Source organism: Oncorhynchus mykiss, chromosome 4 (genome assembly GCF_057628025.1).
Source record: "Oncorhynchus mykiss isolate SJ-2025 chromosome 4, ASM5762802v1, whole genome shotgun sequence".
Classification (NCBI taxonomy): domain Eukaryota; kingdom Metazoa; phylum Chordata; class Actinopteri; order Salmoniformes; family Salmonidae; genus Oncorhynchus; species Oncorhynchus mykiss.
Window position 1 is genome coordinate 53,593,820 of NC_143025.1, and position 7,703 is coordinate 53,601,522.

The window sequence follows — 7,703 nt, forward strand, 5'->3', positions numbered from 1 at the left end:
TTATTTATTTGATTGTCTTTTATGCTTATCTTTATCAAGGGTACCAATAACTATGGACCCCATTGAGGTTCTGCTATTTACATTTTGGTCATTCCTATTGTCTCTTGAATCTCTTGTATTATAAGGGAATGAATATGTTCAAACAAAAGCCTTGGACGACCTGATTGAATGATTTTTCTTAAGCATGTACTGTATATTTCTCATATGGTCATGCCTGCAGCCGCCTACGCTGTGAATGGATATGATAACGTTCTCTTTCATGCTGTATGGTAGTTCATGAATCATGTCAGTGGGATGGTGTTCTCCATGAGCCATTACTTCTTCATCAGTCTAGTACCCTGGACAACAACATGAACGACGTCATACTGTACAGTGCCTCACCTTGCCTTACCATGCCTAGCGTATTGAAAAACATTTATGAGCCAACTACCTGTACCTTGGTAACATAATGATGCTAACTGTCAGTCAAACTTGTATTTTCATTTTTGCACCTATGGCAATGATTATCTGTCAACATTGTTATTACAGACAGAATTTCTTCAATGATTGTCAAAGCAGTCTGCCTCAAAAACCAGCTCAAAGGTTTAACCGTAGGAAGTTATTGAGATTGAAAGGAGAGATAGAGTTGAATACTGTGCTATTGCAGCATGGAGAGCAGTTTATCTATGGTGTTTCAAGTGCATTTTGCAAAGGAACACATTTCTGTGACATTGAGTAAGGTTTATATTTATGTTAAATTCTTTGTTCACTGTTAATGTGCAATCAGGGATTTGCATGTTATTCATTTATTATAGGTGTTAAACATGCTAATTTATCATTTTGAGAGGCAAGTTTCTACGATATCAAGTGGTCAATTTAATGAAGGGATTTTAATCTCTGTGTGTCTAGAAATTAGTTTCACTCCAGGGTTGCATTCATGCATTTAACATAATTATTATGTACAGGTTGTCCTGAGACATGATTGTGTGATGGAACACAATTACTCTCAAATTGAATTAACTTCAACTTAATGAATTATATATTTGTAAGCAGAGTTTACATCATCTTTCTCATGACAGAAAACATTGATTTTTTAATAGCCACATGTACAGGGTTGCAGGTGTGATTGCAGTGTACAGTGAAAATCTTAGGCTTTGAGCTCCAACATGCAGGACTAGTGAAATAAAGTAATGAAAATGGTGATAAAAACAATAGAAATAGCACTATATGCATAACAACAAATGTCCAGAGTAAAGTCTGTTGAGGGGGTGTAGTGGAATGACCATAGGGGGAGCAGCAGCATGACCATTGAGTGAAATAAAAACTAAATTAATAATATCCATATTAACAACTCCAACAGTGATAAAAGTCATTGGGGTGAGGGCAGAGTAAAGTCCGTTGGGGGGGGGGGGACAACCAGGAGAAAGAGTGTCCATAGGGGGAGTTGTTACAGGCAAATTAAGTGAGAGTTGAGGGTGTGGGGGTGTTGCCGTACCAGGCTGTGATGCAGACCAACCGTATGCTCTCGATGGTGCTCCTGTAGAACACTGAACACTGAATTTCTTCTGCATCTTGAGGTTGAAGAGTTGCTGTCATGCCTTCTTCACTACGGTGTCCATGTGGTTAGACCGTTTCAGCTTCTCTGAGATGTGTACGCTGAGAAATTATTGCCCGTCTCCACGGCAGCCCTGTTGATGAGGATGGTGCCACTATCGTCCAGCCTGGTTCCTTCTGAAGTCCACAATCCGCTCCTTTGTTTTGCTAACATTGAGGGAGTGGTTGTTTACCTGGCACAATGCCATCAGAGAGCCTACCTCCTCCCTGTAGGCTGTCTCACCATTGTTGGTAATCAGGCCTACTACTGTCGTGTCGTCAGCGAACTTGATGATGGAGTTGGAACTGTGTGAGGCCACGCAGTCATGGGTAAACAGATAATACTGAAGGGGACTGAAGACGCACCCTTGTGGGAACTCATAGGGTACTATGGTATTGAAAGCCGAGGTGTAGTCGATGAACAGCATCCTCACATATGCATTCCTTTTGTCCAGGTGGGTAAGGGTATTGTGCAGTGCGTCTGTGGATCTGTCAGGGCGGTAGGCAAATTGGAGAGGGTCGGGAGGGAGGGAGGAGGTGATATGGTCTTTGACTAGCCTCTCAAAGCACTTCATGATTACGGAAGTGAGTGCTACTGGTTAGTAGTCATTCAGTTCAGTTACTTTCCCTTTCTTGGGCACAGGGATGATAGTGGACATCTTGAAGCAGGTGGGTATAGAGGCCTGAACTAGGGAGAGATAGAAAATGGCAGACACAACAGCCAGCTGCTCTGCTGAGGGCACGGCTAGAGATGCCATCTGGGCCGGCAGCCTTGCGAGGGTTAACACATTTTAATGTCTTACATACATCCTCAGGGGAGACTGTGTGCGTAGCCCACGTTGTCATCGTACGTTGTCATCAGGGGCTATCCTCAGTAACTCAGGGTCATAGTGCTCTATTTTTCAGAAAGGTGTCTAGCTCGTCTGGTAGGGTGGCATTGGAGTCGGCAATGCGGCTGGCTTCCTTTTTGTAATCCATGATCGTTATGAGCCCCTGCCACATACGCCTTGTGCACGACCTGCTGAATTGCTCCTCCACTTTGTCTCAATACTTGTGTTTTGCCATCTTGATCGTTCTGCCTAAGTCATATTTGTACTGTTTAAACAACTATTGTCACTGGTCACCTTGCCCAGTTTTCCTACAAGGCTCCTATCAAACCACGATTTTTGATTCGGGTACGATTTGAAAGATACTATAGGTGTCACATCATCTATGCATTTTTTGATGAACATGCTGTTATACCATTTTAATTGTCCATAGGCAACTTTCCAAGGCTTTACTCTTCAAATCATATGGAGGCAAATGACATTTTCCTCATGCAGTACTTCCACAATAGAAAGGAAAAAAGGTGATAATGATCCCTGCTGAGTACACTCGCTCTGTTTCAACACTTGCAGTTCCATAATGAGCTTTACAAGATATCATTTGCTCTCATAAAATATGAATGAATAAGACCATTAGGCCTACTACTCAGAGATATGTGGATAGAGGATTTTGAGAAAAAAAACTTTAATGTTGGCTTAGCCTTGCAAAACAGGATCTCTGCTAAGACAGAATAATGCATACACTGTAATTCAATGTTACACCCTCAGGGGTAACACTGAGGTACTACATTAAGGTACCCTTTATTGGGGTTTTAAATACGTTTAATTATAGTTCCTATTGTAGAGACCATAACCCAACACCTAGCACCCTCTCCAAGAGGTTTGTAAGGGCTAAGTTGTTGGGTTGACAGTCGTTGGACCCGGATTTGAGTTCTGGGCAGGAACACCCCTAAAATGCGCTGCATCGGTGTAAGACATGAGATGAAGCTACCATGATGCCATTGACGGGGTGCCCTGAGGAGCTTGAGAAAGAGAATCACAGGGGCGCACTTTCCGAAGGACTATTATAGGCAAGGTACAGATGTCTTGACTTACGGCTAAGATGTTGGGTTGATAGTCGATGGTTTGAATACCGGTTGGACTACTCCTGAATTTGCAATAAGTAGTTTTTAAATAATGAGTTATTCTAAAATGTGATATTAGTTTAAATTGTGTGATTTGTCATTTTGGTGATGCCAAATAATGGGTTTATATTGCTCCGCTGTCATTTCTGTTATTGATGTTTGCTACAGCAGGAAAATAACCCTGCAGCAACAGGTAATGTGAATTATTATGTGTATTATAATTAATGGAATTGTTTTTAGGGGTTTATACATTTTTCGTTAGGGCAAATAAAGTCTGACATGTTAAAGTGGGAATTACAAGCCTTTATAAACCTTACATACTACATTTCCTGCGGTGCAGAAACATTATCAGCAACAAAAGAGTGATCCAATTAAGATCCTACATCTGTACACACCCACATATGACTAAACTGCTTGGAGTAACACCAGATTGTAAACTGTCATGGTCAAAACATATTGATGCAGTAAGAGCTAAGATGGATAGAAGTCTGTCTATAATAAAGCGATGCTCTGCCTTCTTAACAACACTATCAACAAGGCAGGTCCTAGTTTTGTAGCAACTTGCCTACTGTTCAGTCGTGTGGTCAGGTGCCACAAAAAAGGACTTAGGAAAATTGCAATTGGCTCAGAACAGGGCAGCACGGGGGGTGGCCCTTGGATGTACACAGAGAGCTAATATTAATAATATGCATGTCTCCTGGCTGAAAGTGAAGGAGAGATTGACTTCATCACTACTTTTAAGGTATGAAAGGTTGAATGCACTGAGCTGTCTGTCTAAACTGTCTAAACTACTGGCACACAGCTCAGACATGCATACCCCACAAGACATGCCACATGAGGTCTCTTCACAGTCCTCAAGTCCAGAACAGACTATGGGAGACTATGGCAGTATTACATCAAGCCATGACTACATAGAACTCTATTCCACATCAAGTAACTAACGCAAGCAGTAAAATTTGATTTAAAAAACATAAAAAAAACACCTTATGGAACAACGGGGACTGTGAAGCAACACAGACATTGGCACAGACACATGCATACACACACACACACACACACACACGATAACATACGCACTATACATACACATGGATTTAGTACTGTAGATATGTGGTAATGGTGGAGTAGGGGCCTGAGGGCACACAGTGCGTTGTGAAACCTGTGAATGTATTGTAACGTTAAAAAATTGTATAAACTAATTCATTTTGCTGGACCCCAGGAAGCAATGCAGCAGCTAATGGGGATCCATAATAAATACAAATACATATAGCTCACTATTTGAGCAACACCAAAACTACAATCACCTAATTTTATGAGTTAATAACAATTAGCAGTCTAAAAACTACTACTCTTTTACAGCCCTCCTAAAGTTATCTGCATACATAGGTATGGTTTGCACCTAGTAGAACTCGGCTAGGCGAAGTGAACGTCTGTGTTCGCATACTCCCTTAAAATCACTTGAGAAACGAGACAAAAGTGACAATATTACTGTTTGTCCCTCTTGAGATGCTGTATCAACGACATAGCCAGTACACTAATTCAGACTATTTTTAAGAAATCTAAGATAATTTAGAAATCTGTAATTAATTGACATTATTAGCAAAGAGGTCTTAGTCGTGCAATTTTACATCTAACTAAGATGTTTGGTGCTGTATTTTTTAAGTGAAAAAATGTGCATGAACTAGTAGTCTTAATAGAATAATCAATACTGTTTGAATTACAGACGAAGGGGCGTAGTCTCTGGCTACCAAAATTTGACAAACCTCAAGAAAAATAAAGGGTGTGCTCGAACAGCCGAAAAAACCCTGCCAAACACCAAAACGTCACAAATGTTTGTCATAAAAAATGTGCAAACTGTTTAGACTGGTAAGCTAGGGTACCCTGATGAAAAGTGATACCATAATTTCCTTTTTTTTGCCTTACACCAAAACCGCTAGAAACCAGTTCTGATTAATAGGGCTATATAACCTGTTGTGAGCAGACCAGCACGCAGCCTGAGCAATTATCCACAAGAGAGATCTGCTTCTGCTTCAGTCTATAATTGCATAATTTTGAGAATAGTGTTTTATGAGCCCTGGAGGATCCACAGTTGCTAACTGAATCCAGGTTGCTTTGTCAGATCTCTCATGCATGTAGCTGATTCCCTGTTTTCCCCGTGGACAGTCAGTGCCCAAAGTCAGTTGACAAAGGATCCTGGTGAAGATAACAGAGCTTTGCATATCATATATGCTGAAAGACGTATGATGAGGATATTTTTGTATTCTACCCTCATGCGGTATGACAGTTCAATTTTGGTTTATTAAATACACCATTTCTATGTGCCTGTTTGTGTAATTAGAGTCCATTCCAAGTGAATGAATCCCTTTAAAAAACAATACAAGGAAATCCATCATACATTTCATAATGGCTTGTCTTATATTACGTATTAATTTGAGCCTTCTGTAAAAAGCCTGTTTTGAACATGCTCAATTTAACTGCCTAGGTAGGAAATAATTGTACAATTGATAGATCTCAAGTGATGCGTAAAATACTTCACTCTTCTGTCTCTGCAAAGATTTTCTAAATGTTACCTGATGGACACAAAATGTGTAACTATGGTGCATGCAATGGAAACAAACATATTATGCTTGTGCCCACTAGCAAATGCTCTACCAGTGAATGTTAAAATTCCAGATGACTGTCAGGCAAAGTCGATGTCTTTTCAAGTTCAAGGCATTTGCTTCTGAATGTGAAACGTGAACATTATTTTTAGTATGTGGAAAAACTCCTTCAATTTTCTAGATGAGGGTTACCTACATTTGAATTGTTAATGGAAGATTTTATTCTAATAATATTAATTTAGTATTGGTACACAATGTTGCAGTTAGAAGAAGCTTGGAACTTATTTCATTGTGTAAGTCATTGTGATGTATAGGTTTAGATTCCTGCTGCCAAATATCTCTGTCAAAGAGGATTATGTAACATTAGGGAAAGAGTGGAATATGCTCCTTGCCACCATTCATTAAACTGTCCTCTGGGTGGGTCAGTATCCTCATACCTGACTCATAGAAATGAAAACATGAAATGCACTTTTGATTCATGCTCTGTAATATTATATTATTGCGTATGTGATGTTGCATCATTGAACATTCTATTAAAGATTATGAACATACTTTTCAATATGCTGAATGTTATTTATTGGATATTTAGTAGCATAACACATTTTCAAGTTAGCATATTACCACATTTCCAGTTCTATTTGTTGGGTCCTTGTGGAAAAATACAATTTGAATATCTAACAGACTAGGGCTCATTATCTACTTCCCCAGAGTCAGATTTGTATGTCATGCTAGCAGATACCCATGGACTTCCAGTCAAACACAACATTTTCAAAGATTTTAGTCAGAGTCAGAGTTCATATAAGGAAATCAGTCAATTAAAATACACTGAAAAAAAATATAAATGCAACATGTAAAGTGTTGGTCCTGAAATAACAGAGTCAAGACATTTTCCATACACACAAACGGCTCCTTTCTCTTAAATGTTGTGCACAAATTTGTTTACTTCCCTGTTAGTGAGCATTTATTCTTTGCCAAGAAAATCCATCCACCTGACAGGTATGGTATATAAATCTGCCGATTTCTAAGGGTCTCTACTCCCAAAGTTGTTGACAATTTTTGTGCTTGCCAGTTAGCTAGTATTTCTCAGCTGTTACCAGCCAATAGCTAGCAGTTTCTTACTGGCGATAAAAATGGCATCATTGCTGAATTATTTAATGTAACAAATTAAACATTAAACCTCTAAACATTCATGGTAATTAATTGTAACCTCAAACAACCCGGCTATTAAATCGGACAGGTGACTATTTGAGACTCACCATTTAATTAAAATTTTACAGTACATTAGTCCTAACAGAAGGCAAACACTCATCTTAAAATGGATCATAACAGCAATATGCACAGACTTCTTACCCATTTCCCTCTTGAGATGCTGTATCAACAACATAGCCAGTACACTTCCTCAAAATAGTCAGATAATTAAGAAATGTGTAATTCATTAACGTTATTAGTAAAGAGGTCTCAGTCGTGTGATTTAGTATTTTTTTATTTAACCTAGGCAAGTCAGTTGAGAACAAATTCTTATTTACAATGACGACCTACACCGGCCAAACCCGGATGACGCTGAGCCAGGTAGCCACAAAACC